The 23,902-nt window shown below is 41.6% G+C and overlaps 1 protein-coding gene and 2 long non-coding RNA genes across 3 annotated transcripts in view; 1 reads left to right on the top strand and 2 right to left on the bottom strand.

Moving 5' to 3' along the window:
- The window catches only part of LOC135484023 (uncharacterized), a 265,997-nt gene that overhangs the window by 220,438 nt on the left and 21,657 nt on the right, over positions 1-23,902 (top strand). The window lies entirely within an intron of this gene.
- LOC135484024 (uncharacterized) lies at positions 8,649-9,712 on the bottom strand. Its single transcript, XR_010446405.1, has 4 exons — positions 9,663-9,712; positions 9,415-9,459; positions 8,990-9,081; positions 8,649-8,707 (listed from the first exon to the last, which is right to left on the bottom strand). It is a non-coding gene; the product is annotated as an uncharacterized LOC135484024 (long non-coding RNA).
- Positions 9,911-10,300, bottom strand: LOC135484025 (uncharacterized). The gene is made up of 3 exons (XR_010446406.1): positions 10,228-10,300; positions 10,069-10,128; positions 9,911-9,955 (listed from the first exon to the last, which is right to left on the bottom strand). It is a non-coding gene; the product is annotated as an uncharacterized LOC135484025 (long non-coding RNA).

Here is a 23,902-nt window from a genome sequence, read left to right as displayed (position 1 = left end):
AAACAGCCCACTTTGAAGGCAAATATTTCTGCTATTACACAATGCCTACTCATTTAACAACTATTACCAGTTTCTATACATTCTCCTGTATTCCTTAACTTACCAGTCTGCCCATATTATATGTTTGACATTGTTTTAAAATTGATTTCTTTCCAAACACACCCGTCGTCCAATGGACGTTTCCTTAGCAAAATCGGAAAAGCGCAAGTTACACATCTCACAGTGCGACACCGCTGACGTCATCTTGGGACGCGGGAAATTTAAACTATTAAACAATCCAATCTTAAACCGCAACTATGTCCTACGTCGTGTAACTGTAATAGGCAGAGGTATGAAATTTGGTGTGAGGGTAACTCTCACCAAAAATTGTTGGGATCTTACCAACTTTGAGATTACCAGGTGGCGTTGACCAAAATGGTGTCTCTCGTCTGACCTACTGAACAATCATCATGAAATCAGTTCCTATGTGTTCAGTATGGCAAGCCAAAGCAGAATTTATTTAGGACAGATTTTTTATGTCAGGACTGAATCTTACTGCAGGATCACGCTACAAATTGTGAAACTGTACAGAAATTTCTCTTGGGACCGAAATTTGAAAACAACAATAGGTAAAAGATTCCTAACGGTATATTTTTTTCTTCCTCAAAATAATTCATTTTCTAGTAGCAAATATATTTGTCAGTACGCAAAACACACCACGATTTTGTTCTCCAGAATTCGTACGGCCAGGACGCACGTGACTCCTGCAGAACGCATGCCACCACGCAAACCGAGTGATCTATCCAATCTACGATTGTTTTAGGAGAGGCGACGTCATTATTTTTGTGGCCACGTGATCACTGGCAGGAGTCACATGATTTATGTTTTGTCCTGCCCGTAAAAACAATTCTGGAATGAATGGTGTCCTGGAGCATTTTGCATTCTTGGACAAAAAAAGTTTCAGAACGATATTCTTATTCTGTGAATTAAATTTCCAATTCATTCTGTTGTGAAAAGAGTCCTGAACAATGTTTTGTGAATTTCTATAAGAAAAACTGCTTCCTGCATTGAAAATTAATTTTCCTGAATAAATTCAACTTTGGCATGCCATATAGTTCAGTGATGAATAAAAAAATTGTTTTGTACAATGTTGTTCAAATATATACTACCAGAGGGCGCTGAAAGCACTTACATGACATGGTGTTATTAAAAAGAACCACTTGATGACATAAGCCAATTGCCAATCATTAAGCAAATTTCAGCCCCTGTTCAAAATGGTGGTTATGTTTTGTTAATCATTTGAGGTAAGTGGCAATCTTATTTCAATCTGCCAAAATTTTACGTAATTGATGCCATCGGCATTTTTTTATCCTCTCTGCGTGAAGAAAACATTCCAATAAAGAGCTCATGTTTATTATATTTATGAAAAAAATCATGCATGTATGTTGAAAAGATGGTTTTCTGAAGTCATCTACAGGTTCTTTTTACAAATTGATGAAACATCGGCGTTCTTAATTTATATCCTTGGCACAGCCCCAGCTTCTGGCAAGAAAATTGCCAAGAAATGAATGGATTCCTCTGAAATATGGTGAAACCGGAAAAACGTTGATCGGGGACCAATCTGTCACCAATCAGTCACCAATCAGTAACTGACTTGATTGGGGCCCAAGCTCTAATTTCTCCCACCATATTCTCTTCATTTGGATGTCCCAATAGCTCAGTGGGTAAGCGTGGGTGATTTTTTTCGGACAGTTTCAGATCAAATCTCGCTCCCATCACATTATTTCTTTTTGGCTCACCATAGGGGAGTCGATATAATACAGCGGTGTCCGTCGTCCGTCGTCGTCGTCGTCGTTGTATCCTGTGGCACGTTTCTTAACCGCTAGAGCTGTGGACTTAAAACTTTGTACACATTACCCCCTTGGTCAGATTACCGCTGACACTGAATTTCGGTCTGGTCTGGTTCTTGACTTGGCCACCAGGGGGCCAAAACTGAAAACTTAAAAAGTGTGATATCTTGCTTATTATTGATTTGTTTATGATAAAATTTCTATGGTTGGTACTCCTAGCAAGGATACATCACATATCATACGGGTTTTTGATTTGACGTACTCTTCAGGGTCACAGAGGTCAAATGGCGTAAATTGGCCGTTTGAGCATAACTGTGGCACATTTCTTAACTGCTGGGGCTATGGGTGTGAAAATTCGTATACATTACCCCCTAGGTCAGATTACCTCTGACAAAAAATTTCAGTCTGATCTGATTCTTGACTTGGCCACTAGGGGGCTGAAATTGAAAACACAAAAAGTGCCATAAGTCCTGAACTAATGACTGTATCATCTCCAAATTTTCATCACGGGTACTTCTAATTAGGATGAAGGACATAATATCCGGGGTTTAGATTTGGCCTATTTTTCAAGGTCACAGAGATCAAATGGCGTAAATTGGCTGTTTGAGCGTAACTGTAGCACGTTTCTTGACTGCTAGGGCTATGGGCTTGTGTGTATGATCCCCTAGGTCTGGTGACCTCTGACACCAAATTACGGTTTGATCTGATTATCCACTTGGCCACTAGAGGGTCAAAGCTGAAAATGTAAAAAGTGTGATAATTCTCTAAATAATGATCCGTGTTCAATAATTTTTTGTGGTAGACATCTAAACGTCTGACTTGCTGAGGACAAAATGCCTACAAGTTCATTGTAGGCCGAGGTCATAATTTTTTTAAAACTTGGATTACGAAACTCCCTACCCAAAACATATGTGGGGGTGGGGGAATAAAAATAAAAATAAAATCCAAATATGTGTTAATTTGAGCTGCAAATGATGTGACATTGATTGATTTGACCTAAAATTCAAGGTCACATAGGTCAAATGGCGTAAATTGGCCGTTTGAGTGTAACTTTGGCAAAAGCTATTAGCTTGAAATTTGGTGCACATGACTCCCTGCGTCATGTCAGCTCAGACACCCAATTTTGATCCAATCTGATTTTCCTCGTCGACATCAGGAGGCCTAAACTAAAAAAGGCAAAAAGTGCAACATCCCGCTCATTAGTGACTTGTTTTCGATGATATTTTTATGGTAGGTACTCCAAGCAACGATACATCACATGTCATACTGACTTTTGTTTGACCTATATACTATACATGTAGCATGTTTCTTTACCCTTTCAGGAAGAGTCTCGCATAATGGCGAGCACCGCAATACCTCCGTTCTGGACGAGTCTTGCAGAAATGCAAGATCGACGATCTTTATTACATCGGTTTTCCAGTCATTTCTAATGCTGATCCGCATTTTTTAACTGCTCGAAGGGGATTCCCGACATCCTTGGGAATACCCTTTCTATTCATGCCAACTTCATAGCGATTCTTGCAAAGCCGATACTTTGCTTTCAGAACCACTCGACTTGGCCACCAGGGGGCCAAAACTAAAAATAGGTAAAAAGTGCAATATCTTGCTTATCAGTGACTTGTTTTCGCTGATATTTTTATGGTAGGTACTCCGAGCAAGGATACTTGTACATCACATATTATACGGGTGTTTGATTGGACCTAAATTTCAAGGTCAAGGAGGTCAAATGATGTAAATTTGCCGTTCGTGTGTGACTATGGCACGTTTCCTTACCGCTAAAGCTATGAACTTGAAACTAAGTACACTTGACTTCCTTTTAAATTGTCTTGTAACCTTGGACACCGAATTTTGGTCCAATCTGATTATTGACTTGGCCATCAGGGGCCCAGAAGTGGAAACCTGAAAACTGTGATATTTCGTGTCACTCATTTTCGATACATTGGTAAGTTTTCCTAGCAAGGATACGTCACATATCATACAGGTTTTTGATTTGACCCAAATTTCAAGGTCAGAGGTCAAATGGTGTAAATTGGCCGTTTTAGTGTAATTGTGGCACGTTTCTTTACCGCTTAAGCTATGAACTTGAAATTTGGTACACATGACTCCCTACGTCATGTTACCTCTGACACTGAATTTCGGTTTGATCTGATTCTCGACTTGGCCACCAGGAGGCCAAAACTTAAAAAGGTAAAAAGTGAAATATCTCGCTCAATAGTGACTTGTTTTCAATGATATTTTCGTGGTAGGTATACTCCGAGCAACAATACATCACATGTCATACCGACTTTGGTTTGACCTAATGTCCTTAACATGTAGAATGTTTCTTAACCGGGATGAATTCCTAACCACCAAATATGTAGACGTTGAGCACAATGGCCCCTGGCCATTTCATTCACTTGTATTATACATTTTCTTGATTTGTTTTTATAATTGGGCAGGTCAGGCCATCTTGGGAATAATATTTTGCCATTTTAAAGCCTTTGGCTATAGCTACAATGACTAAATTGGTTGGTGTATTTAATAAGTTTGCATTACATATCACCAAGGTTTTCGATTTGACCTTCTCTTAAAAGTCATAGGGCTCAAAGCTAATATTAGGTGGCCCATTTTGTCATTCTTTGTTATATACCTAGTATAGGCATAACAATATGTTAACAAAATTGAGGTTGAAAGAGACCTACCAGGTACATTCAATGTTTTGTACTTTGTACTCATGTATTTCAGCTGAGTGTAGGGCCCTTGGGCCTGTTGTTAGTATTGTTGCTTTAGTAAACAATATTCAGGCAATACCAAATATATTATCTGGGATTTGCTAATCCTTCGAAATCGCCTGTATTCATTTTACCCATATCCAGTTCAGGACTTTGCTTGTTATTGTTCAACTAATTTTGAATATTGTGTTTTCCAGAGGAAGAGGAAACAGGAGAGAAAGAATCGCCAAGCTTCGCAAGTGAATGAGATAAGCCACTAAATTTGGGAATTTTTTTGGTCATTTAAGTAGTAAATTTGCAAGCTTATCAAAGTATCAGCTTAGAATTCAAAGGATATAAGACCGAGGATTGTCGTGCTGTAATCTGGTGTGCAGAAATGTAATGGTGCCGCACTAGAAGTTTCTCATGGTTTGACTTCCAATAGAACCTCAAATTGATTCATTAGGTAAGGGCGGTTTCGAGAACCGTCACATTTACTTTCAACGGAGTGCTGCTTTCAACAAGTCTTATACCTTAGACCTTAACTCATGGGATAATTTCGCCGAATATAGACTGCGTAAAGTGGCCGTATTTTTGACAATGTATTTGCATTCTGCCGTTGTCTTCCCGAGATCGTGCCCAATTTTGACTCCAAGGCGTTGAGATGCCTTCGCCAATGAAGTTTAAACTTCATCTCAAATTTTCCTTCATGTTTTCTCTCACCAGTTACCACAAAGTTTGCTCAACACATACCCTTCACTTTATGCGACATACACATGACCAGATTTATGACATTACCGATGTCAGTTAATGTGTCGTATTGAAATGTATCAGTTGGCTTTAAAGAGATTCCGTGGATTCAACTGCCTTCCAACCCCTAACCTTAGTTCCTGAAAAATGTTTGATTTCCTCCTGCCTATTACATCTAGCACTGAACTAGCACCTGTACGAGTTCGGACATGACACACAGAGTTTCTGAAAACGGGTGCACTTTTCAATAGATTGGTATAAAGAATAAAGACATTATCATAATGATGGCGGTGTACATTGTTGACGTTCACTGGATTGGAGTGTGTGTGTCGGCCAGGTGATCAGCTGTCCAGTTTTGTGTGTATTTCCTGTTTTGTACAAAAATATTTTAGATATGACAAATATTTCGAAAATGAACAGACCAAACTACATCTTTGTTCGCATTTTTCTTGAGTATTGGCTATGATGCTTCACGTAAAAACCGGTATTTTTGGATTTACTTCTAGGAAATATTTTTTAAATCGCGGTTTATAGTGATTTGGGGGTCTGGTTTGAAATGTTTAGTTTGGGGTGGCCTCAAGTGCTCAGAGACAATCCTGGGCTGATTACTGACTTGTATTCAATAAATGAAGGAGATGAGTTCGTGTAGAAAGAGGAGAACGGGACCTTTCCGATGGTGTAAGTAGTAAGTATAATGTCCCTTTCAACGCCTGAAATCCGAGGCCTAAAGTCCGAGGGTCCCGGGGCGTTGAAAGGTGCATCATTCGACGCCTGCGACAAATGCCCTCCCGTGATATTGTGCTTGAAGAATTTTTTCCGCGCTTCGTGTAAGCGCTCAAAAATTCGGCGCTTTCCATCCGCGCTGTCCACGGGAGGGTATTCGTCGCGTAGCAGAGTACAAGCAGCCCAATGCCGCAACGAGCACAGATTAATGTGCACTCTTATTCACGCTCCTCCGGAGGTTTTACGGGCTGCTGTCACAAGCCGAGCGGAGCGAAGGGTGTGGCTTAATGAGGGTCTCCACCATCGAGAAAGTCTGTTCGGGGCAAATAGCCTACTGAAGCATTCTGTTGCTATAACTGGGATGTTATCAGTGTCTGGGCAATCCTTGTCATTGACTATGCATAGAGACTGCTCATCCTAGCTAAAATTATGACACGAATTGCCTCTACTCGTCGCCACATTTTAGGGGTCCCGTCTCCTCAATGTCCGTTTAGCTCCAAAGCAACGAGGTCTGTCCTCTTCCTCTCGCATGGTGACCGGGTTCGTATAGCGCGGGAAGAGGAGGACAGGACAACTCTCTTGCGCCACCCTTTGCCTGATGGAAGGGTGGATATTTTGACACGTACATGAAGAAAGAACAACTCATATACGATGTATTTGTGATATGGAAAAACACTTTTATTTCTAATTTCCAAGTACACATTTTCAAATCTAGAAGAGAAATAGAGACAGAGCAATTGAACATGACACATTGAAGCGCATCATGCATGTTCGTTTCCCTTTTTATTCGTTGCTCCTTCTCTGGAGTGGGAACTCTTAGTGGCACACTTTAACATATGAATACTAGTAAATGAGTGAAAAGCAATCGCTCCTGTTGTCTGTCTATTAGAAAGGTACATTCTATTGTTTGTATCGTGTAGCAGAGAAAAGCAATAGAGCAGTTGCCCAATGTCTTCGCTCATTAGATGTTTTTTTGTGAGCTGTGAAATCGTTTATTCTTTAAGATCTTTGACACAAAGATATCCCCGATCTTGACTTACGGGGAGTTCACGTCAATTGAATGAGTACACTATTATGCATGCAAGCGTTTTATGAATGTTTAAACAAAAGGCCCATAATACTGCAGCTTTGGGAGATTGCGGTCGCCGTAAGTAGTTTCCTATTGCAAAACAAAGATTCAGAAATACTGGTTACGATTGATACAAGATTTATATGTCTTGTATTTGCATTTGTACGACCAACCGTTCTATCATTATTTATCAACATCATGTCTACAAAACGTTATGAAATTTTACGCAATTTATCGGCCACGTATCTGCAAAAAGTAAAAGAGCAGAGGCAATAGTGTATGTGTATTACAATGTACATAAGTGTCACTGTGTCTTTCTATTGTATTATCCCGCTGTATATGTTTATATACTACTGCATTCTAAACTAGTTTTCATGACTTTCACAACCTCATTTGGGGCAATAGAAATATTTTAACTGGCCTCTGCTTTCAAAGGACTAGCCCCTCCCCTAATCGAACCTCCAAAATGATAACATGATATTTGAATGGTAAAATCGCCCAGAGTATCGATGATGATTTTAATCAGCTTCATCCATGAAGGACGTTCTGACGAGTCAAAATGTTTGAGCGTTTTTCGAATGCATTTTGTAAATCTTATGAACTTTTCTTCTGATGGCTCTATAACCGCGACTATTTTTGCAATGATATCCTCAATCAATTCTGTCATGATGTTTCTGTTATCATCAAAAGCAAATGAATTTGTCTGTGATCATACGAGAGACCCCGTCTGTTGGCAATTTCAGTTCATGATGAACCAGCTTTTCTTCCAAGAATTGGAAGACAATTCTTGTTTTCTCCGCAAAAAGCTCAATTTTAGTAAAAACAAAAGTACATCGAGAGGTATAAAACTGAGAATGAGCTCCTGCATCTCTGAATTTCAGACCACGCGTGGACGGCTTTTCCGTTGCCTCCGAATCTAATTTAACAAGCGGTCTTTCACCCCTGTCTACCTCGGGTGCAAAAAACGAATTGATAAAATATAGTAGCGACTGTACGTCGCGTTGTCTAAAACAAGAAGTTAACACACTGCTTGGAAAATTACCTTGAATATTAACAATTCTCCCTTTGAATTTAGCTTTCGTCTTGGCGGCCGATGTGTCAAACAAGAATGTATTTCTTTCAAAATGTGTTCATAAAGTTTCTTGAAATTTTCGCTTTCAAGCCAAGCGCCTATATTTTTTCGCAGATGCAAAGTAATGTGTAATTTCTTACTAACCCGGTAGGAAATGTCAGTAAAACTTCGCGTAACATAACCGTCTTTAACTGCTTGGAAATATTTTTTGGAAAAGTGATAGATTTCAAACTTGTATTTTTCAAAAAATGAAGACTCTATAAGGTCAAAGTGAAATATGACCTGTTTGATGGAACTAACTATTGTATCATTCATTCAGCCTATGGGGGTAATGGAAGAAACTTAAGTTTTTTCTAGCGCGTGCACGGGCATACAGTTGTTGTTGTATATACTTTTTATGAATGATTACATACTGTACTTACAAATACTCAGTCTTACATGTAATTCCCTTTAGAATCCCTGAAGTCATAAACACTAGTAAATGAAACAGTAGTAGTACACAGTCACGCTCCAAACGTTGAATGATATATTGAGGCTATACTGTATGTGTATGAGAAACATCAGGTCGAGCTGTCTGGAAAGAGAAAAACGAGGGTTGACGTTAGTTTACTGTCAGAGAATATCGCTTACGATCATGTAAAGTAATGTGTAATTTTTTACCAACCCAGTAGGAAATGTCTGTAAAACCTCGTGTAACATAAGCGCTTTTACTGTCTGGAAATATTTTTCAAAAATAAAGGCTCTATACGGTCAAAGTGAAATATAACCTGTTTTAAGGAACTAAGTATTGTACCGCATTCACGTGCATACAGTTGCTGTTGTTATACTTTTTATGAATGAATATATATTTACTTACAAATACTCCTACATGTAATTCCCTTTTGAATATTCCTGTACACTCATGCTTCATCCGTTGAATGATTTTGTGAAAACATCAGGTCGAGCTGTCTGGAAAGAGAAAAACGAGGGTTGACGTTAGTTTGCTGTCAGAGAATATCGCTTACGATCATGTATCACACGCTTTTGTTCCAATGACGTGCTCTTTGCTTTTAATTCACATGATCAGGAATTGATGTAATGAGACAGGCTGAGTACAGCGTGTCCTTGTCGCATTGTATTAAATAATCAGCCTTAGTGCTTGTCTATTTTGTTGAGATGTTATTCTTATTTATGTTATAAATTAAATAGAAAGGATATGATGAGTTGAAAAACAAATAAAAGCCTTTCGTTTAGTAGGGACAGTATTTTTGTGTGTCCTTGTGAGTAACTAAATAGGCCTACCTTTTAATCGGGCGGGCAGCAAGGCCTGTTTGTATCTGCATGGCGCTGGAAGAGAAATATGGGGTCGCATGTTATTTCATTTCCCAAAGGAGAGATGATTATTATTGTCGAATCAAAATCATACTGAGCCGACAGAACTATAAAAATGAAGGTCCTACCTTTATTCACGATAACATAATGTTTCTCGGCTTTGGGACGTTTGTGTATAAGCCATCCGTCTGAAAGAGAAAATAATGGACGGATGTTACCTTTTAATCGGGCGGGCAGCAAGGGCTGTTTATATCTGCATGGCGCTGGAAGAGAAATATGGGGTCGCATGTTATTTCATTTCCCAAAGGAGACATGATTATTATTGTCGAATGAAAATCATACTGAGCCGAAAGAACTATAAAAATGAAGGTCCTACCTTTATTCACGATAACATAATGTTTCTCGGCTTTGGGGCACTTGTGTATAAGCCATCCCTCTAAGAGAGAAAATAATGGACGGATGTTTCCTTTTAATCGGGCGGGCAGCAAGGGCTGTTTATATCTGCATGGCGCTGGAAGAGAAATATGGGGTCGCATGTTATTTCATTTCCCAAAGGAGAGATGATTATTATTGTCGAATCAAAATCATACTGAGCCGACAGAACTATAAAAATGAAGGTCCTACCTTAATTCACGATAACATAATGTTTCTCGGCTTTGGGGCGCTTGTGTATAAACCATCCCTCTGAAAGAGAAAATAATGGACGGATGTTACTAAGTCTGTTTCTGAAGACTTTTAGCCGAGCTGCTAACTAAACGGAAAAATAACAGTTATAAGGCCTACCTTTTATCCCGATTGCTTCTCAGCAAAATGTGTGTGCGTAAGTTGCCCGCACATGCGAAATGGGGGAAGTTTTGCCCTCACAGCTCTTAATAAAGGTTGAAATATTCCATTTGTGACCAATCATGTAGGCTAGAAGTGTACTTTGCCACGCAAGGAGTCACGAGACCATGATAGAATATTTTCAGCAGGGCCAACCCATCTTGATCAATATCGCCTTTATAAGTGTCTGATGAGCAACTCCTGCGAAACCGTTCACACCACCCCTGGCATAACCCACATGGCGCGCCTCCCCGCCATTCCGCGCAACTTTGCCGCCATGCTCCCTAGGAGCATGACGTCATGTCCGTCTCAAAGCCATGACGTCATAAAGGGGCCCAGCATCACGTCAACCACTGCGTCTTGACGTCAGTTCCAACACCTCACACGGTTTAAGAGATCAAGCGAAGACTTTTGAGCCTTCACAACGGTCACACAAGCCAATTAAGCTGGTCGCATCTCACCGCATTGCCACGTCAAAAATATGATAGAATATTTTCGTATAGATTTACAAACGAAATTCTTGACCTAAAGCCCTTTGAACTGATCAAGGCACCTCCAGGCACTTTTGAAATTATTCTCAAGAAAAATCTCCCACTGATTATGTAGGGCGCTTAATATTTCATCACAGATCCAAGCTCAGGTTAGATACAACTCGGTCAAAATAACAGCGAGTAAGTGCGAAAATGACTTTTTTCCTGTTCAGGATTCATTATAAAACTATTAGGCACTTTAACTTCACCATTCGGTCACCCAATAGCTCTCATTAGATTGTGCGTATTAGAAATGATGCCAAGTGAATAAGTTCATAAGAGTTTTTTCGTTGTTGCTAGAACAAAAACAATTATTATCGCTCCAAGGACGGCTGGAAAAAGGCCTAATTTAACATGCCGGTTAACCAGCCTCTCACTAGTACATTCTACCTTTTTGAAATGACACCAAAAAATCATTTAAACAAGAGCTTGATTTGGCTCATTGACATACCAACTAGCGCGCTGTGTTTTATCAAAGTGATCTTGAACTCATCAACTAAGTAAACTGTGCAATGTAGTTTAGAACATTTAGTTCTGCAATCAGATAATGAGTTCGTCTTACATCTCGTCCACGAAATAACAATGGGAATATATTGTGTCAACTCGACACGAAGAGTAATTTGTTTTTCAATAGCAAACTTGTTCTACTTTGTGGAGAAAATCATTTGAGTAGGCCCAGCATATTCTTGTCACAAAGCTATTACGAGCAAAATGATGTTTGCTGTGGTTGTTTTTCTCATCTTAACCATGATGTGACACGATAGAATTAAACCAACGCGTTGGCACCGCCGATTTTTGCTTTCAATACGACTGATTTGTTAGTGCGCATTTCGTCATCATGTCAGACGACCAACTTTTATTCTATAGACCAAAGATTGTGGATGAAAAAAATGATGATGATGAAGCTGAAACACTCATTTTTCACAAATTGAGTGACTTAGCTTCTGCCCCGGAAAGGGCGATGGCACATTCAGTGGGTTTTGACCTGGCTAGCGCCCATGACTACACGATTTTGGCCGGTTGCTCGCAACTTGTCCGCACAGATTCACAACTCGTTCTTCCAAGAGCGTGTTATGGTCGAATCGCGCCTCGCTCAGGTCTAGCCTTAAACTATATGATAGCCGTAGGCGCAGGTGTAATCGATTCTGATTTAGAGGCAATTTGGGTTTTTTGCTATTCAATCATCATCCGAAAAATGAATTTCGTATTCGACATGGTGATCGTGTGGCCCAACTTATTTGCAAAAGAGCCCTTATGCCACGTATTCGAGAATCCAAAGATGAATTGCCCTCAACCCCGTGCAGCCAAGGCGGTTTTGGATCAACTGGCGGCTATTCTATGAGAAAGTAAGAAGCCGTGAAATGAGTTTGTGATAAAAACGGACCATCCAAATGTAACGCTCGAAGTACAGTTGTGTTGTTGTCACTATGAGAGCACAATTCTCCTCTGATGTTTTGAAAAAGAAGCCCCATGATTCGGGGTGGAGCCTTTCACTAAAGTCTACTGCGGCATCAGACATGCATTATATTAGTAGGCGAAATAAGAGTTGCCGATGTCCAGATTTTGCCTTGACTTAGATCAAAGATGTATTAGAACGTGTCTGTCATTTTGGGAATCTCTGCCCCCTATGTAGAGTCGACTGTCCCTGTTGGAAGACAATACAAAGAGCTTTTGCACTACCTGATCTTTCATTGTTTTCGTTGCAATCATTAGTAAGCAAACAATTGATAAGAAAGAACGCATCTCCTCATGAAAGAAAGAAAACAAAGGAGACGAGTTACTCTATCCTTCGTTCGGGTTTACAAATAGGTCTTGTCGCCTATCGCGCCATGCAAGATTTATTCTGTTTCGTGCCAGAGAAAGGGTCTAACTACGTCAAAATCTAACTGAGACAATAGCTAGACGCCTACCATTTACTAAGAATATTTCAAGGATAGCTTACTTTAAAGGCCACGACTCCTGCTTTTATGATTGCATGACATGTACAGATCCTCAAAGAGTAGACTTAAAGCTCCGCATTAAATCAAATTTGATCAAAATTGAAGCACCCAGTCCAGAGATAAAGCAAGATTAACTGTTTTGTTTACATGTTATGTAACAGCCTTGGTTAGGTTTCTAAGTGAAGTCAGGCGGCAAGTTTACTGACATAGATCAGACTGATGTTTGATTTCTTACTATAATGGTATAAATTTGTCTGTGTAACCTTACATTATTATAGGGTATATCGAGTGTCAATGAAAAACAGACTTCATATATCAATTTTAAGAGCATTCATTGATATTTGTCCTCCCAAGTAGGGCAATAGCCTGATCTACATCACAACTTTTGCTGAACCCGCCACCTGGCTCTAACAAGCCAGTTGCTAGCCTGATTAGGTAATCAAGTTGTCAAACACATAAATGGCTATATCTTCAAAATGGATGGAGCTAATTGCATTGGGTTTTCTGTATTGTATAAAGTGTTAGGTACACTTTTGAAATCGTCTTACAGCAGAAAATGGCAAAATACCTGGAGTTATGGCCTTTAATTGTGACCAAATGGAGGAGCAGGAACAAGATACGTATATCGTGTGCCCCTCAAATACGCCCGTACAAAGGGGAAGTCGGCCCAACACTAATTTAAGGATTCCTTTGGCGAAGCCGCTCGATTTCACGATGTCGCCTTTTGCATACGAATGTGGCATCGCGGAGGTCTACTGCGCACATTCTTGGTCGCGCGAGATCAGCGTTAAAAGGTGTACTTAACAGATAGCGCCCAGCAGATTTAAACGAACCCGACAAAGCGCCGTATTGCTTGATGCCTGCACGCAGAGCAAAAAATGGGTCTCGTCAATTGAAGATTTGATAATGGCGCTAAATAGACAGAAACCAGTTCAGTGGAGTGGTGATTTTCTTCTCACGCGGGGCCAACACGTAGCCATAAAACTGAGACACGGCAAAGCCATTTTGATGGACACTTACTTAGCAGAAGTGCTTGGTTTTGCGAAGGCGAAATATTTTCACGTCGATGGAAAAATTATTATACCCAAGAGTAATTCTGAGGCTAAGAAAATGACACCAGTACACACTGTTGGCAAAGACAGTATTGGGGGAACATTCGGCCAAGAAAACCCAGTGACGGCGGGCCCTCTTGTGGGCAAAAAAAGTTCCGAAGGAGGGGATACCGATTGCACTTTTACAAGCGATGATTTTGGCAGGTCAGACGAAAGTATGGATGATGATGATGATGATGATGATACGTCTAGTTTACAAGGAGATTAGGCGGCCGTGAATTTCCCCCCCCCCCCCCCCCTGTCGAGGCGTTTTTATCGCGTTGTAGCGGAACGAAAATGTGATTTAATGTCCTCGAAGTAAGCACTATTCTTTTACTCGAATTTAGTAAAGCCAACACAAGTGGGAAACGTTTTTGTCCCCTTGCTACGAACGATACCCACACGCCCGGAAGAACACGGCAAATATCTCTCCAAATCGTTAGAAAGAATACGCTACAGACCCCTGAGTGCAAAGTTTTTTCAATTCATAGAAATTAACATTTGCGACGATATGGGAAATCTAATCGATTTTAAATTCAGTAAAGTCATTGTGAGATTACACATTCGACGCCAGCGGCGCCACTAGATGAAAGGCAGACGAGAGCTAGATTACCCGTTGGCCTTGTAAATAGCACAAATCATAAAAAAAACAGGACAGAATCATTTTTAAGCGACAGATGGAACGTGAGGGCTCTATCACATATCGGTTGAGTGTTCGTGTCACCCTCCGCATATCAGCACCCATCAACGCACGGTTGCAAAAAATATCGCTAATTAACTTCGACGATCTGACTTCAGAACAAGCCCAAGAGATGCTGTGCATGAGTGAACAGTTAACAGATGCTTTTTCGCGCCAACACCATTCAGACGAAGAATATTACTATTCGCTCCGTGCAGTAGGAAGGCTTGTTAATTTCACCAGAAGGAATAGGCTAGAAATACAAAGCTTGGACAAATGCCGCCGAATTTCACTCAAATTGCGTGAATTTCGAAACTTTTTAAGAGCCTACGGTGAAGTTCAGAGAAAATTGCATTTCGTAGGTGATCATTTGAACCAACAAGAAGCAATCAAATGTCCTTTTTGCACACCAGACACCTAAATCCGTCGGATTTCATCAAAGTTTTATATTCAAACATCATGCGGCGTGTTATTAATATCTTTTCGCTCAATTTAAGTAATATGGGCTTTCGAAATCTCGAAGAGTGGCTGTTCGCATCTTGTCGACACGTGTACATCGGACGAAACTTGACACATTATCTGGGAGATTCGGAGATATTGCGCTGTGGCACGAATAATACGAATATGACTGCAGAAGAACAACGCAAAGGTCAGAAACGCTTACTTCAAGCCATCAGCGATTCTATTCGCTGGCAGAATCCTTACATAATTGACGAAAATACCAGCCAGGAACGCTCTTTGAGGTTTTATAACGAGTACATACGGCAGAGAAATCTTCTCCGTTACATTCACAAATTGTTGCATACAGTTCTGGGCTGTTGGTGCAAACCAGAGCGCTGCCACGGAGATCTATTGAAAGCATTGCACGAAAACGAATGCCCTATTTGCAGGTCTGTTGCATGGTCTATTTTAGGACCTCTTTCTCTCTCTGATAATGGTGCTCGAAGCAGAATTTCGTTTAAAAAAATCATTCCGAGGCAATCTGGGAATGCAATTGGAACACAAAAATATACACGTTGTAAATGATTTGTTGAAGTTTTTGCACAGGGAGGCAAACGGACTTATTCATAAACGCATTTCTCAGGAATTTGATAGTCTAACTGATGCGAAGAACGCTCTTAAGTATCACTTTGAAGTTCAAGTTCTATTCAGCAAAGAAGTCGATGTCGTGGCAGATGATGGATCCATTATCGAGGGACAATATGAGAAACGCACATCGGAACCCTTGTTTTGCACCAATACAAATCAAGTTTTCTATAAGAGCCAATTAAAAGACTTGTTACAGACAGATTTCAAGAAATCATCTCGAAATGCGAGTCCTATCTACACGAAGGTTCGGGCTGGGTTTTTGAACATGTGAACGCGTTGAGATTAACAGTGGCACAGTTTGAGCCCCTGAGGGGTGGCACTTCGCATCCACACCCTTTCTTACCCTCGGCGGTGAGAAATAAACGCGCTTGTATTCAGACGAACATTGATTACGGAAGTGACGATAAATGTTTTTTGTTCTGTATCGCGGCCCACTCAGAACGCCTGGCAGGAGGTCGCATCAGATCGGACAGGCAGTTTGACATGAATTCATGGGAAAGACGTACGAAGCTCGATTTGAGTAATATTTCCTATCCAACTAGCATTGGTCAGATTTCCACTTTCGAACGACGGAACAACCTCTCCATCAACGTTTTTCGTTGGCTTTCGAACGAGGGTCATGAAGTTGCTGGCACAGCAGGACGTCATGCTGTACCGTTGCAAGTACTGCATCTTTTAGCAAACAGGAGATCAATTCCGGAAGAGAAGCATATTGACCTGTTGTACTGGCAAGATCTTTTTTCCGATAACAAATCTGAGTAGGTTAATCGCCAATGGGGCTAGTGGTCGCCAGGGGAAAAAATTTGTTTGCAGATCGTGTTTGACCTGCTATTCCTCAAAGAGTAAAAAACGTGCTCATGAAAGATGTTGTCTGGATACAAGTGTACACCTTTCCGAGGAAAGGCCAAATGAAATTCGACAATTTCAAAGCCATGTGCGCGAGACGGCACCTGATAATATATGATTTTGAAAATTGTCTTACGCCATGCGAATCAATTCTGAGTGATGGTTCAAGCCGCGACAAGAGAATTTACTAGAAAAACTTTACATTGTACAGCAAAGACTGTATCTATAGTCCAGCACACACATTGTAACATATAGTTCATAAAAACATATATTAAGCATATTATTCAAATAAGGATGAGTCGTCCTACCGAAAATGTCTTTATGTTCACGGTCGAGGGTATAATCGCAGCCGGCAAAACAACCATCATAGATCAAATACAAGAAATGGCTACCTTCCACGGCGACGATCTACCCTTCAATATTGTTAGCATAAGGGAATGCCTGGACGAGTTCACCTCGTTTCAGGGACACAACCCGCTCAAAATGTGTTACGAGAATCCCTTGATGGAGGCTCCCCCAGCCCACATCCATTTTGTCCAGTCGCTCAACAGAGTCGTCCGAGAGACAATTCCTCAGCTTTTGAACAAGTTAGCGATGGAGAAGAGGGAAAAGAACACTACAATAATCGTAACGGATCGAAGCCTTTTTTCGCCCCTCCCCTTCGTCGACACCTTATTCGAGCTTGGGAGAATAAGCTGTTTCTCAAGAGATTGCGATGGCAGAGGCAGAGAAGACAATGCAAATGCTAGCACTTCAGATGCACGGTATCTACTTGGTGAACACACCAACAGACATCTGTATGTCATGTCTCGCAAGACGTGGTCGAGATTTCGAGTGCAGCAGACCAAATTCGGTAACGTATTCGTATCAAGAAGCCCTGAAGCCGCTAACCAAAGGCACCTGGCCAAATGGAAAAACCACAAATTTGCACAGGAGCATGGGGTGAGTGCAACATTGCCCTAAAGGAGAGTGCCAAGGCAAGCCTGTAAGAGCTGCTAGATTTCATACAGGACACTATTAAAAACAGTGAAAAGTAGCATGTGAGAAGAGAAATGATGTCTATAACTGTACAGGATATAACCTCCCTCAGGACCACCTTAGTTTTAAATACTATTACAAGACAAGATGTCCGAAGAACTGCCGAGCAGCGCAAAAGCAACGCCAGAGGTTGGGAAGCGTAAAGCGAAAGTAAAACACACGGAGACTGATGAGGAACATTTCAATTCCGACACCGATTATGAACACGTAAAAAAGAGGTGTAATTGGTGCTCTTCTTTTTCCTTTCTAATGGAGGGCAAACCGTTTTGTTATAAATGGCAGCAGAGATCGTTTCGCGAATGCAAACGCTGTCACTGGCCATACCCGCAAGAAAGATACTTCGAGTTGGACGCCGAACGTTGCAATTCTTGTCATAAGAAATTGGAAAAAGAACGAGAAACACGATGCGTTAAGAAACAACAAGATCAGGCGGGCTCCTGCGCTTCAAAGAGCTCCTGCATAACGCCTTTCCCTGCGGAAAAACTGATGACCTGGGAGACAAAAGATAACAAGATGACAAAAATCAACAAAAAACGAACGATTAAGACCAATGGGACCGAAGACAGCCCCTAAGTCATTCCCTCTACTTCCAAAGGAACTAAGAATCAAACTAAGGGAAAGCAAGTACTAGCCAGAAACACACCAACAAGAAAACGGAAGATGTCCATGGTCAAATTGAACCAAGGCGGCGATAAACTATTAATGCAACTCAACATGATGTACGAAGCTGGCGAGGATACGTTAACAAAACCGAAAATGCGGCGGCGTTACTTAGCCTTTCTCGTATTCCCGATCGAGGAAACACCGAGGAAGAAGCTAGGAGCAAAAAAAGGAGCGCAAAAAACATATCCTTTTAAGTCGGAACCTGATTCGGACAGCGTGGCAGACACAAGTGCTTCCAGCGGTAGTGAAAACGAGAACAATGAAGATGAGGTGGTCATTATCGTAAGCAGTGACTAGAGATCCATCGATAATTTTTATTATACTATTTAAAAGAGTGATAATGGGTGAAATGAACAAAGACGAAAAAGATCGTATTAATCTTTTCTTGACGGAAATTTACACGGAGCCCGCAAATTCGCCGGCGGCCTTTTCCTCGCTAGAGAGACTTTATAGGGAAGCGAAAAAACGTTGACCCTGGATTACAAGAACTCATGTTAAAGATTGGTCGAGGGGACAAGACACTTATACCTTACATCGAAAGGTGAGATAGCGTTTCCCGCGCAGAAAGACTATTGCAAGGGGAATCGATGATCATTGGCAATTAGACTTAGTTTCGCTCGATAAAGTAGCTGCTCGCAATTCGAATTATAAATATCTGTTGACCGGAATCGATGTATTTTCACGTTTTGCTTTTGCGGCACCCTTGAAAACAAGAACAGGCCGCGAGGTAGCTTCGACCCTGGAGGAAATATTTTTAGAAAACTAAAATGCCAACCGCGACTTATTCAAGTGGATCAAGGCGGTGAGTTTTACAATGGTGCTGTACAAAGCCTTTTAAAAAAGCGTGGGATTAAACTATTTTTTCGTCTACAGTCATCCCAAAGCGGCCCTAGTGGAGAGATTCAATCAAACGTTGAAAGACAGAATGTTTTGTTTGTTCACGCAACGCAATACACACCGATGGTTTGAGGCACTGCCCAATTTGCTGGCTGCTTACAATGCAAGCGTTCACAGAGTAATCGGTATAAAACCCAAGGATGTGAAGATTGAACACGAAGAGTATTTATGGGACAAACTGTATGGAAAGGAATTTCCGAAAAAAGCCATTTTTCGTTTCCAAATCGGGGACGTAGTTCGTATCGCTCGAATTCCCACCAGCCTGTTTGAGAAAGAATCGACTGCCAAATGGACAGAAGAGTATTTTGTAGTCGCACATCGCAGAGCGACAGAGCCACCCACCTATAAGCTGCATGACTTACAGCAAGAACTGATCAAAGGCTTGTTTTATGAACATCAGATGCAGAAAATTGAGATGCCAACGGATGAGCAAACCTATCACGTCGATATTTTAAAACGCCGGAAACGCAAGGGAAAGCTCCAATTCTTCGTACACTACAGAGGCTGGCCGTCGAGTTTTGACGAATGGGTGGACAAAGGACAAGTGACTCCCCTTACATAACAGAGGAGGGGTCACTCGTCGATACGAAGGAAGGAGGCCTGAAGACAGTGAGAGATTGCCAGGCCATCTTCGATCATCATCAGAGCTTGCTCGCGTTTCATATTAATTTGACTGTGAAAGAAACTTATTGAGACGGATGTCCACATCATCTCATCGTATACTGTGAAAAAAACCAATTACACGAGATGCCCTCTTTATCATGATGGAAGAAGGGCAAAGTTTTGACGGCAGAATTGCTTTGCCCTTTGGGGCCATAATTCAAGGGGCGCCCTTGAGCGGGAAAACAGAATTTACTATGCGCTTGATCGAAAATGCCAGTCGTATCTTCTATAGACCATTCGACTACATATATCTCTTCTATGGGTAGCGAAGTAAAACCGTGGCTGAAATTGAAAGTGACACGACGAGAAAGCGAATAATGCTAGTTCAAGGACTGCCCGAAAATATGGACGATTACATTCACCCGCAACAGCACAACGGAGAGCAGAAGTTTGCATTGCATATCTACGACGATTTAATGGAGGACGTCTTGAAGAGCCAAGCTATTTCCGATATGGCGACAAGAAAATGTCATCATAATTCACTTTCCTGGATAATTCTGATGCAAAATATGTTCTACCATGGCTCGGAACGCATTACTCTACAACGCTGCGCCCATATTTACGTGCTATTCCATAGTCCATTAGATAAATCTACAGCCCGTCATCTCGGCTCCAGGATTATGCCGGCCAACCAACGGCTTTTCATGGCAACTTTAAAACCGAACGGATATCTTTTCGTCGACCGCACTCAATATAGTCCGGAGGAGATTTGCTTCAGGACACAATATTTGTACCACGAAAATTGTACAACAATAGTAAGCGAATTTGGCAAAAAAACCGCTAAGAACAATGTGATAGGCTTCGTTTGGATGCGGTGTGTGAGAAGACAACAATAAACATTTGAGTCAAAAGAGATCGTTTCGTGGAATTATTTATTACCAGTGCCAGTATAGTTTAAGATGCTACCAAATAATAGACACCTCATGGAGCAATTAATTCGGAGTAAACAGAAGGGGAGACGAAAAGGAACGGGGAGGAGACAGTCTTATAATAGGCAGAGGAATCTCCCTCGCGATTCCACTGCCGCCGATCACATCGATTTTTTATCGCTCTTGAGCAAAACTAGCAAAAAGAATCAAGCAAAACTCTTGGAAATTGCCAACGCGGGGCAAATGGATGCTTTGCTCGAATGCATCCACAACGTGGGTAATAGAAATGTGAGCAGCATTTCAGCGGATAAGATCAGGAAATTGCAGAAACACAGCTCTATGGTACAGAAGCTCTTTCGCCCACGAACAAGACATACTGCCGACCGAAGGCATCAAAGGAGGATTCTTGAGCGCCTTGATTCCACTGGCCGTTTCGGCGATTGGCAGTTTGATCGGTCGAATCGGCAAATAAGTCTTTCCTCCGTTTTCGAAATAGAACTTTAGCCAGCAAAATGACCAGATATTCAGGACAACAGGACAAAGGGGATTCAAGGAATGTATCTTAATTCCGTTGGAAGTCTACAAGCGTTGTTGTGCGATGGTCGGTGCAGACATGCCGACTAACAGTTACGATTCATCAATGGCGAAAGCCTTTAACTCTATCAGCAACGAGGCAGCATATGACAAGGAGCAGGAGGAGGAGGAGCCTTCATCGGATCGACTGTTAGTGGCGAAAAAATATGCCAATCTACCGGCCGATTTAAAAATGAAACTTTTCAGTCAGGCTCGAAGAAGAGAGACAAAAGCTTTATTCGATCGCGTAGCGGATTACAGGGAAAAGAATGTACTCGATCTGATCGCGCCCACTTTGAAATTACACCACCCCTTCATTAAGGACATTATGAAAAATTACGTAAGACGTCACCGTTCAACGATAGACTGGGATCCGTTCAGCTTCGAATAAATAATCGAGGGAACAAAGTTACCCAATACAAGTATCGTACGAAACATTGAATTCCTAATGAAGCCGGAGAGCATGAACTACGTTGTCCCGCCGGGGGCCACCGAATTGAGAGATGCCTTCTTGAAGATCGGAGTGCCGCCGGGATGGATAGCCTATACACCGGAAATGAAGAGACCGTCTACCAACACACCCCCACTACTATCAGAGGGAAAAAAACCGAAACTTGTCGCTGATGAGGACGGTTCCAAATTGACAACAATTCAGAGCGTTATTACGAAGTCAAAATTGTTATCTCCACTCGCGGGGCGTGCCTTGGAGGAGAGCATCAGCACAGAAGAGGGTGTCTTTTCGCCGTTGATGAAGGCGAAAAAAGCAGCCCAAAGGAAGGAAACATCAGTTATGGGCTTGCCAATACCTCTATCTTTTGCCATGAGTCCACAAGAAAAAGCTACAAGTGCACCAAAATTGTTTAAGGATTCAGAAATACCGAAGCAACAACGCTAGTCACGTCTGAGTAAAACCAGGGAAAAAGCACTTATACTCGGGAGAAAAAAACAACGCCTGTACAAACTGTGCCCAATTGGTCCCAAAACAAATCATGGAGTCCTCTATTGGAATCAACAGCTAGTCCGGACAAAAGTCATAAAGAAAACAAAGAAGAAAAACAATCCGACCGCATAACCAAGTGGGAAAAACGCACCTAGCTCTTAAACTAAAGGGTTTGTGAGGGGAAAATATCGTGCTTTTAAAAACAGGAAACAAACTTTCAGCCTGTAAAATCGTTCGAGGACAAATTCATCATGGTGCTGGTTCCTTACCGTCCGGACTTAAACGCATATCGAAGACACTATCAGACGGGTTCTGGGCTTCCCGTTTTTTGAGGAGATAGCTTATACCAGCATGGGCATGGACTCGGAGGCATATTCAGCTCAATATTCAAAACAGTGGTTCTGATGCTGAAAAAAGTCGTGGTTCCTTCCATAAAAAAGGTAGCCATAAGCGCTGGAAAGAGCCTCTTAAAATCGGATAATACAGATGAAGAAATTGGGCAGAGTTTAACGGCCAAAAGACACAAAAAACAAGGAAAAGCCCATGTGGGGGCCCAGGGGTCCCAAGGAGGAAAAAGGAAGAGAAAATCGCGTAAAAACCGACGACAACAACAGGGAGGCAACATTTTCTTCAGCTTAAATATAAGAGCTATCATGTCGCTATTGCGGACGTAGCGAATTGGAACTCTTTGAAGTTAAGCCCACACAGACGAGTATAGAGGACAGTTCATTCAAAGAGTTCCATCCTATCACTTCCCTGGACAAGGGTGGTCCAATTGAATTTAGGGTCAACGCCGCCGAAGACGAATATTTGAATTTGGGAGACAGCTTTTTATATCTGAAATTCAGGATACTGGACAAAGATGGCGCAGTACTCACGACAGCGGACCCATTTCCCGATAAATCGCTGGTGTTTCAAATCAATCATTTTATCGGAAGCTATTTCAAACAAGTTGAGGTTTACGCTAATGGAAGACAGGTAGGGGGGCACGATCAGATGTACGGCTATCGATCGTATCACAAGTCCACCCTCTCGTTCTCGAAGGCAGCAAAAAGTGACCAGCTCTAAATTGGTGGATATTACAAGGACACAGCGAACCCCGATCTACAGGGTAATACCGTGAAAACAGGAACAAGTGCAAACAAAGGCGCCAATGCTCGCTTTAAGTGGACAAAAGGCAGTAAAACGGTAGAATGCCTGGGGCAGATTCACAACAAACTCTTTGCGCAGAAAAAAATAATTCTGAGTTCTGACGGTAAGATTGGTGAGACAAGACCCCAGTTTTCGCTTAATGGCCAAGGATAACACCCAGGAGTACACGATTAGTTTGGAGGAAGCGATTTTGAAAATCAATATCAAAACTATTGCCGAACATGTTCGCCTTAGCTATGAGGAACGTCTTTTGCAAGGACCCGCCAAATATCCCGTAACATCGGTTCAAATGAAGTTTTATACACGTGGCGCCAACCGTTCGGATTTGTCAGAAAATAACTTGTTACAGGGTCGTTTACCGGGAAGAATCGTCGTAGGATTGGTGGAGTCCGACGCTTTCAACGGAACGCTGGACAAGAACCTGTTCAACTTTCAACACTTCAGTGTGTCGAGTATTACGTTGCGACAAAACCAAACGCCAGTACCGTTTGAAACAATCAAACTCGATTACGGCGACGATCAGTTCCTACCCGGTTACTTCACGGTATTACACGGAACTAACGTTTGGGGAACTGAAACGCGAACGAGGATTATCCGAAAGGATATACTCTCTACGTCTTCAACCTGTTAGCAGATGATTCAAACGGTTCCAATTTCAACTTGGTA

This window comes from Lineus longissimus, chromosome 3, assembly GCF_910592395.1.
Source record: "Lineus longissimus chromosome 3, tnLinLong1.2, whole genome shotgun sequence".
Lineage (NCBI taxonomy): Eukaryota > Metazoa > Nemertea > Pilidiophora > Heteronemertea > Lineidae > Lineus > Lineus longissimus.
The sequence above is the reverse complement of the archived record's forward strand: the minus strand, read 5'-3'. Positions and strand labels throughout refer to the sequence as shown.